The 7,458-nt window shown below is 46.0% G+C and overlaps 1 pseudogene; it reads left to right on the top strand.

Moving 5' to 3' along the window:
• The first annotated feature begins 435 nt into the window (after positions 1 to 435).
• On the top strand, positions 436 to 2,234 carry LOC140223539 (uncharacterized; annotated as a pseudogene).
• The last annotated feature ends 5,224 nt before the right edge of the window (positions 2,235 to 7,458 follow it).

The raw sequence follows: 7,458 nt of genomic DNA, 5'->3' as shown, positions 1-7,458 counted from the left end.
ATGTAAAAGCAACCAAAGTGATGATGGTGTGCAGTCGCCATCAAATGGTGTCACAACTCACAACCTCACTCTGGTTCATCGCTTCTTTTGTATTCTTCTCTCAAGCATCTTTCAGGAGAATGATTGATCGAATATTACAAACGCGCTACCAAAGGAACTACTCAAAAATGACCTTTCCCTGATCAACGACTGGGTTGTTCATGAGTGCTTGACAGTTGACATCACCTACTACGAGAAAGCGAAAGTACGTGTAACCAAGTGCAGCAAGCCGCAAGACCTGATGTCAAACCCTCTCTGGCCTGCGTTAAATTAGCACGCCAAGCAGCATCCTCAAGAACTCTCCATTCGAGAGGCGCATCGGTATGGCGTCGAATGGGACGGCCGCGGCGGTGCCAGAGGTGGCGCTTCGGTCGGGCAACGCGAGGCTGATGCCGGCGGTCGGCATGGGCACGGCGGCATCCCCCCTGGTGCCCGAGGCCACCAAGCTAGAACGCCGTGCTGGCTGCCATCGAGGTGGGCTACCGCCACTTCGACACCGCCTACATGTACGGCACGGAGAAGCCGCTCGGCGACGCCGTGGCCGAGGCGGTGCGGCGCGGGCGCGTTGCGTCCCGGGAGGAGATGTTCGTCACGTCCAAGCTGTGGTGCACGCAGTACCATTCGGCCCTCGTGCTCCCGGACCTCCGCCAAACCCCCGTCCGTAGCACTTGCAAAATTTGCAATTAAAAATCAAAACCATTTAGTCCGCGATCACCTTAACATCTCCTCTAGATAATGATATAACGTGTGAGAGCATGTAGAAACCTGCAGCTGCAGATGGACTGATGGAGTACCTGGACCTGTACCTGATCCACTGGCCTGTCTGCATCAAAGCCCGTGCCGCCATCGTTCCCGGCCAAGAAGGAGGACGCCATGCCGTTCGACTTCGAGAGGGCGTGTGGCAGCAGCGGACACTGAGGGGTTACTTACTGCGCCGAGAAGGGCATCCACGTCGCGGCCTACTCGCCGCGCTCTAGGTCGGCTACGGCCACATCGGAGCGGTCTGTTGCCGAGGTGCCGCACCTCGCTGGATTGTGCGTATAGGGAGGAGCCGTTTCGTCAGGAGTCAAGAAGACTCAAGATCATGGTGGGCTGGCTGGCTTCACGGCGTAGCGGCCTGGGAGTCTGGGACTGAGTTTGGCGGGGTTTCGTGGGCTGAGATGGGCCACTCGGCCGGCCTGCGAGAGGAGTTTGACGGGTGCTGTCGAGGAGGGCCGAGTTGGCCGATCCCCCTCGCCAGAACCTCACTCCCGATTCCCACGTCGCCTCACCGGCCACCGGCCACCGCGATTCGCTATGGCGCCGCCAGCAGGTGAGGTGCTGAACCTCACCGACGACCTCCTCGGCGCGATCCTCATCCTGCTCCCGCTCGCCGACCTCGGCCGCGCATGCGCGTCCTGCGCCGCCTTCCGCCGCGTCATCACCAGCCCCTCCTTCCTCCGCCGCCTGCATGCGCTCCACCCGCCCTCCCTCCTCGGCTTCCGCACCTTCTTCGGAAGCTTCCGGCAGGTGGATCCGCCCCACCCGTCGGCGGCAGCCGCCCGCGCGCTCGCCGGGGCCGCCGACTTCCGATTCTCGTTCCTCCCCAACCCGGGCTTCTGGGTAGTCCGATACGTTCGCGCGGCCGCTTCCTTGTCGACTACGGTGAGGGCAATGACGCAGCCTTCACGACGCTGGCGGTTTGCGACCCCTTGTTCCGGCGCTACGTGCTTCTTCCTCCGATCCCTGAAGACCTTGCAGCCGCCGTCCAGCAGCCCATTACCACTGGGTGCTCCGTTTCCAGGCTTGCGCCCAGTAAACGCAGATCCGATGTCTTACTCGCTCCCTGCGGCGACGGAGGAGGCGGCGGCTGCTGCTGCTGCGGGGCAGCCACAGCCATTTAGGGTGATCTGGATAGCCCAGTGCGCGTCTAAGCTGGTCGCGTTCGTCTTCTCCTCTGCCAGCAGGCAGTGGCGAGCCATATCATCTCCCAGCTCGTGCGATCTGGACCCTAACATGCCTGCTCTGATGCAGTACCGATGCCTGTTACCTGGCGGCTACTATACGCATATGGCTGCTTCTACTGGTGCCTATCGAATCTGTTACCAGTCTTCAAGTTGCTTGTACTCGACATGAGCACTATGGAATTCTCCTCCATCAATTCTCTGCCTGAGCCTTGCTGCAGGTTTAGTGAATTTGCTATCGTTGAGTTAGGGGAAAGCAGACGAGGCATGTTCTTAGTTGCTCAAAGGAACGGAAGTGGACTATTGCAACACTTTTGTGCAAATGGGCAAAGCCATGGTGAGGATGCCAGCCAGTGCGTTTTAAAATACGAAGTTCCCCTGCCTTCGTCTTAGGGGCATCGGCCTCGCATTATTGGTGATGCTGATGGGACACGCATTATTCGTCTCATGGGCGCCAGCTTGAAAAAGAAGATAAGCCGTGCAAGCATGCTATAGATGCTATAGAGGACGAAATTAATGACATTACACCACATGCAAAGAAAGTTTCAATTAAAAAATCTATAGATGTTAAACCGTATATCTAAATTAAATTCTGATTCCACCGATGAGTCTTCAAGATAAAACCCCACTTGACTATGTTTCGATGAAATATTTAAAAAAAATATTTTTATAATACTCAATATTAATTTTGATTGCACCAAACAAATATAGAACAGGTAATTATCTCATGCGAAAAAAATAACATGGTGAACAAATGATTATAAGCAGCGAATAAAATATTGAACAACATTGACTATTACAAATAGGAAGGTTGATGATGCAAATAAAATAGATGTACAAATAATAATATAATGCAAACAAAAGTGACATGCAAAATTATATTTATTTTGTTTTTATTTTTCACCCTTATATTTATTATTTATTAATTTATATTTATATTTTCCTTTTGTATTCAGTTTTATTTTTATTCTTGTACAAAAATAATTTATTTGTAATGTGGATGTATATGTTCGCTATATAAAATTATCTATTCACGTGTTTATGCATTTTGTTCACATTTATAGATTTATTTGTTCTTAATGTTAAAATATTTGTTCGCTTTATATACTGAATTGTTTGACAGTAAAAATAATTTGTTCGTGATATTATAATATTTGTTCATGATGGTATAATATTTGGTCACCATATAAACTCAATTATTCGTCTATAATAATAACTAGTTTGCATGTGATTCTAGTTATTTAGACTGATTTATTCTAAATTATTTGTTTGGTTTTGTAGATTAAGTTGTTTGATGACATGGATTTATTTATTCACGATGATTCAGTTTTTTTCTGTCCTACACAATCAAATGTTCGTGATGTTCCATATTTTTCTTCGCATCGTACCATTTTTTGTTCGTAGGAAATAGTAATTTGTTCGTGATGTTCAAGCATTTGTTTGCATTAGTTAGAACTAATTAATCCGTATGTTAAAAAATATTTTTTTAAATATTATCCAAACATAGTCAAGTGGGGTTTTGTTTTGAAGATCTCGTCGTAATAAACATGATGGTGTAACTTAAATTTAATTTAATTTGGATGTTTGGTTTAGGAGTTATGACTTTTTTAGTTTTTAGATTTGCACGTGAATCACATCATCATTTTCGTCTTTTTTTACACGCTCTCTCCACTAACTTTTGTATTCACGGTGCATTTTCATGCTTTTTCATACCCTAATTAAGTAATTATTAGGCTGAAAGCGGTGGGTCATGCGTGCGTCCGGTCATACAAAAAGCGACAACCGCACCTGATGGGACATTACTACTCCAAGGAGGGCGAGAACATGTTAGTTCTTCAGGACAATTTTCGTGTATGTCATTTGATTTCAAGACTTCGCAGTTTCAGAAGGTCCGACAGGGGCTTGTCGGTGGTGAAGGTGATCGTGCCCTGCCAGCCCCGTATACCGGTTACCCACCATCATTGGCATCACCAACTATATGAAGTGGTAAGGTGGCCCTCCTAGTTTTTGCTTGCAGCCTCCTTTTTGCTAGCGTTGGGATCTCCTATGTGATGAACCGACTATTTGGGATTTTAAAGGTGTTTGGCTGCCAGTTTATTAAGATGTATAGATAGCTTGTTGCAATTGCACCGACACAAATTGTTTTAATAGTCTTTAGTGGTGTTATAGATAACTCTTTATTTGCTTTATGTCTTGCTCAACAGTGCATTACTATTTTCTGAAATCTAATTTAAGTTTCATTATAATTTGTATTTGACCGTGCCTTGATCCCTTGCTCCATAGTGTCAGGAATAGATCCCTAGTATCCGCAAGAAAGAAAGAAGACGGACTCATACTAGAATTCCCTTGTAATGACTCATACCATGTAATCCTACTATGACTCTCACCTTATAACCGACTAGTAATCCCGTCCCCCGGATATATAAAGAAGGGCATGAGTTCCTAGATCGGTAGGCGAAGACCTCATAGAACCATAACAGATGACCAAATCCTCAACATCAAACAACACGCAAGCGCAGGGTGCAATATACAACGTTCCAAATAGGACGTAGGGTATTACGCTACTATGGTGGCCCGAACCTACATAAATTTGTGTCTTGTGTCCTCGCTTTTACCATCAAGTTTCAGGTCTGGCGATTCCCCACCGACCAATTTACTACCTCAGGATACTCCTGGGTAGGTTGCCGGGTATAAAACACCGACATCTGGTGTGCCAGGTAGGGGTGATTGTCAAGATCACGGGGTGAGCTTGAAGGACCCTCTGTTATTAAGATTAATATATTCAGTGTAACAACACCGCTATCTTTACCGCGAGCTTTGACTGGATTCGTCGCGCCACCATGAGATCAACTTCCTGGACTCCGCATCCGAGTCGATCAGTAATAGCTAGCCGATGCAATTTTTCTACTCGAGGGCTAAGTCGGAGTACGGTTCTGTATTTTCCTAGCAGCAAGATCATCTCACAACCTATTCAAGCATCGCACGCAAGTTCAGACTGACGTCAAATTTGGTGTAAATCCACTACGAGTGCACCAACTACGTACCATAAGGTGCCAAGCTCTTGGCGGGATGCACACAAGAGTTGTACACGCCAGCGAAACTACTCATCTTGACTAAAAATTAGTCGGAGCAGGCTTCACACCATCGACAACCAGTCAAAATCGACTCCGACTAGTCGGCTTCATCAACAACCATCGCGATTTCATCGATGACTGCCGCAGCTTCATCGACAATCGTCCATGAATCAAGCTAAGTCACATTTTCTAATTATTTCAATAATTTTTTCGGCTTGTTTTCCGCATGCAGGGCAATGCGCCGAGTACTTTTTTGTGTACACCTCTCGATAGAAATTACCCTCCAGAGCTACACTTTGCTAATTATTTCTGGGGCATGTTAACCGACAGCAATGGGCTTGGTACACCGAATTACGGAGGCTATAGCCACGAGTTTTGTGTACTGAGTTCTGGAAGCTCCGCCAACAGACTTGGTACATCAAATTTCGGACGCTATGGCCACGGATTTAGTGCACTGAGTGCTGAAGGCGCACAACGGCTACACCCTAAGGAGGTACAAATCATGTGTGCAACAACACACGCTCTCCTCGCCGAAGGAAAGAAAACTCTCTATGTGTAATCATGCAGTCTTTTTGTTGCAATGTTGACTACTTATTTTCAATATCTACTCTTAATGGTCACTAATGTTCTCGAGTAGAACACGCCTTAATATGTGAAAGCCTCGGATCTTCTGTCATGCCTAAATGCTAGGACTTGTACACGAGACAGAGATCTCAAACGCGTAGAAGCAGTGTCAATACGCGTACACGAGACAAAGATCTCACACGCAGAGGCAATGGCTAAACAGGGACTGAGAGTCTAAACGTAACAGGCTAACTACTTAGGAGAAATATGACCAAAACAAGAGCACGACACAAAATATTTACATTTATCACTAAATAAATTTCAGTAGTTTCAGTATTCTACAAATATGCTATATAATGTATGCATCTCTTTTTCAAGTCAAGCTTCAGAGTCGACTCTCCAGGATGCTCAGCGTACCTCCAATAGCTCAGGTAGCTTCCAAACTTGGAGGCTAAGCGCCAATTACTACTCAGAATACCTCTAGTGGCTCGGGCTGGGCGCCAATAACTACTCAACATGGCTCCTACAGCTCACCTGGCCTAAAAGCTCGGTGTTGGACGCCACAAAACTACTTAGATGATGACTTGCGTGACACCGCAAAACTACTCTCTAGACCCTTAGATTGATTATTTAATCATTTCAAGGCTCGGGGTTGATAAGCTACACCGAATAGTTGATTTTTTCAAGATGAAAGAAGATTCAAGATTTTATTGACCCTCAGCCTGATTTTTCGATTCAACCTAAGATTCGGAGGATACTCCATATGGAGTGCGACTTCCGCTGCCCTCCATGTCAGCAAAGATGAAGATTACAAAATCAAGATGATCAAGGGCTTGAGTGCACCATAGCTTCATGGCAACTTTGAAGAACTTTGAAGATTCAGCCAGACAAAGTACTCGAGAAGCACTAAACTACTCGACGAGGATCTGAAAAGTACTCGGAGACTGCTGCATTCGACTATAAAGCGCTTGGGGGCTTGTCGGGGATAAATCCCCAATACCCGCAAGGAAGGAAGAAGACGGACTCCTACTAGGATTCCCCTATAATCCTACTAAGACTCATACCCTGTAACCTTACTAGAACTCCTAGGAATCCCACCCCCTAAGTATATAAAGGAGGGCATGGGTCCCTAGATCGGTAGACGAAGATCACATAGAACCATAACAGAGGACCAAATCCTCAACACCAAACAACACGCAAGTACAGGGCGCAATATACAACACCCCAAATAGGACGTAGGGTATTACGCTACTTTGGTGGCCCGAGCCTGTATAAATATGTGTTTTGTGTCCTCGCTTTTACCATCAACTTCCAGATCCGGCGATCCCCCACCGACCAATCTACTACCTCGGGATACCCCTCGGTAGGTTGCCGGATATAAAACACCGACACATAGACTATAGTAATGCCTTTCCAATTATCTGCATAGCTCAGTAAACTCGTAGTTATAATTTTAAATGTAGAGAACCATCCCTTATAAAAAAAATGTAGATAGCCATCCTGGATGAGAACAGCAAGTGTTTCACTTGTTTTTTTTTATAGTGTGCATGCATGACCTTTTGATTTCTGGGTTCGCTTTATGTGGTTTAAACAACAGTCATGGTTGCTACCTTTTGCCTGTTGGTGATATGAGAAAGGATGATTTCCATCATTTTAGCAACCACTGTCAATATTGTAAAGCATGCACAATCAATGGTTGGCTAGTAGCACTAAATCAGTTAATCTATATCCCAAGATTCGGTGATTTATGCAAAGTACAATGTTCCTTTTCTTCGTAGCTACAACTAGGGGATAACTCAACCAGTTCGTAGTTGAGACTGTAGGAGTTGATCTTTGGA

This window comes from Setaria viridis, chromosome 7 (genome assembly GCF_005286985.2).
Source record: "Setaria viridis chromosome 7, Setaria_viridis_v4.0, whole genome shotgun sequence".
Lineage (NCBI taxonomy): Eukaryota > Viridiplantae > Streptophyta > Magnoliopsida > Poales > Poaceae > Setaria > Setaria viridis.
This window is presented reverse-complemented; position numbering and strand designations above follow the sequence as displayed.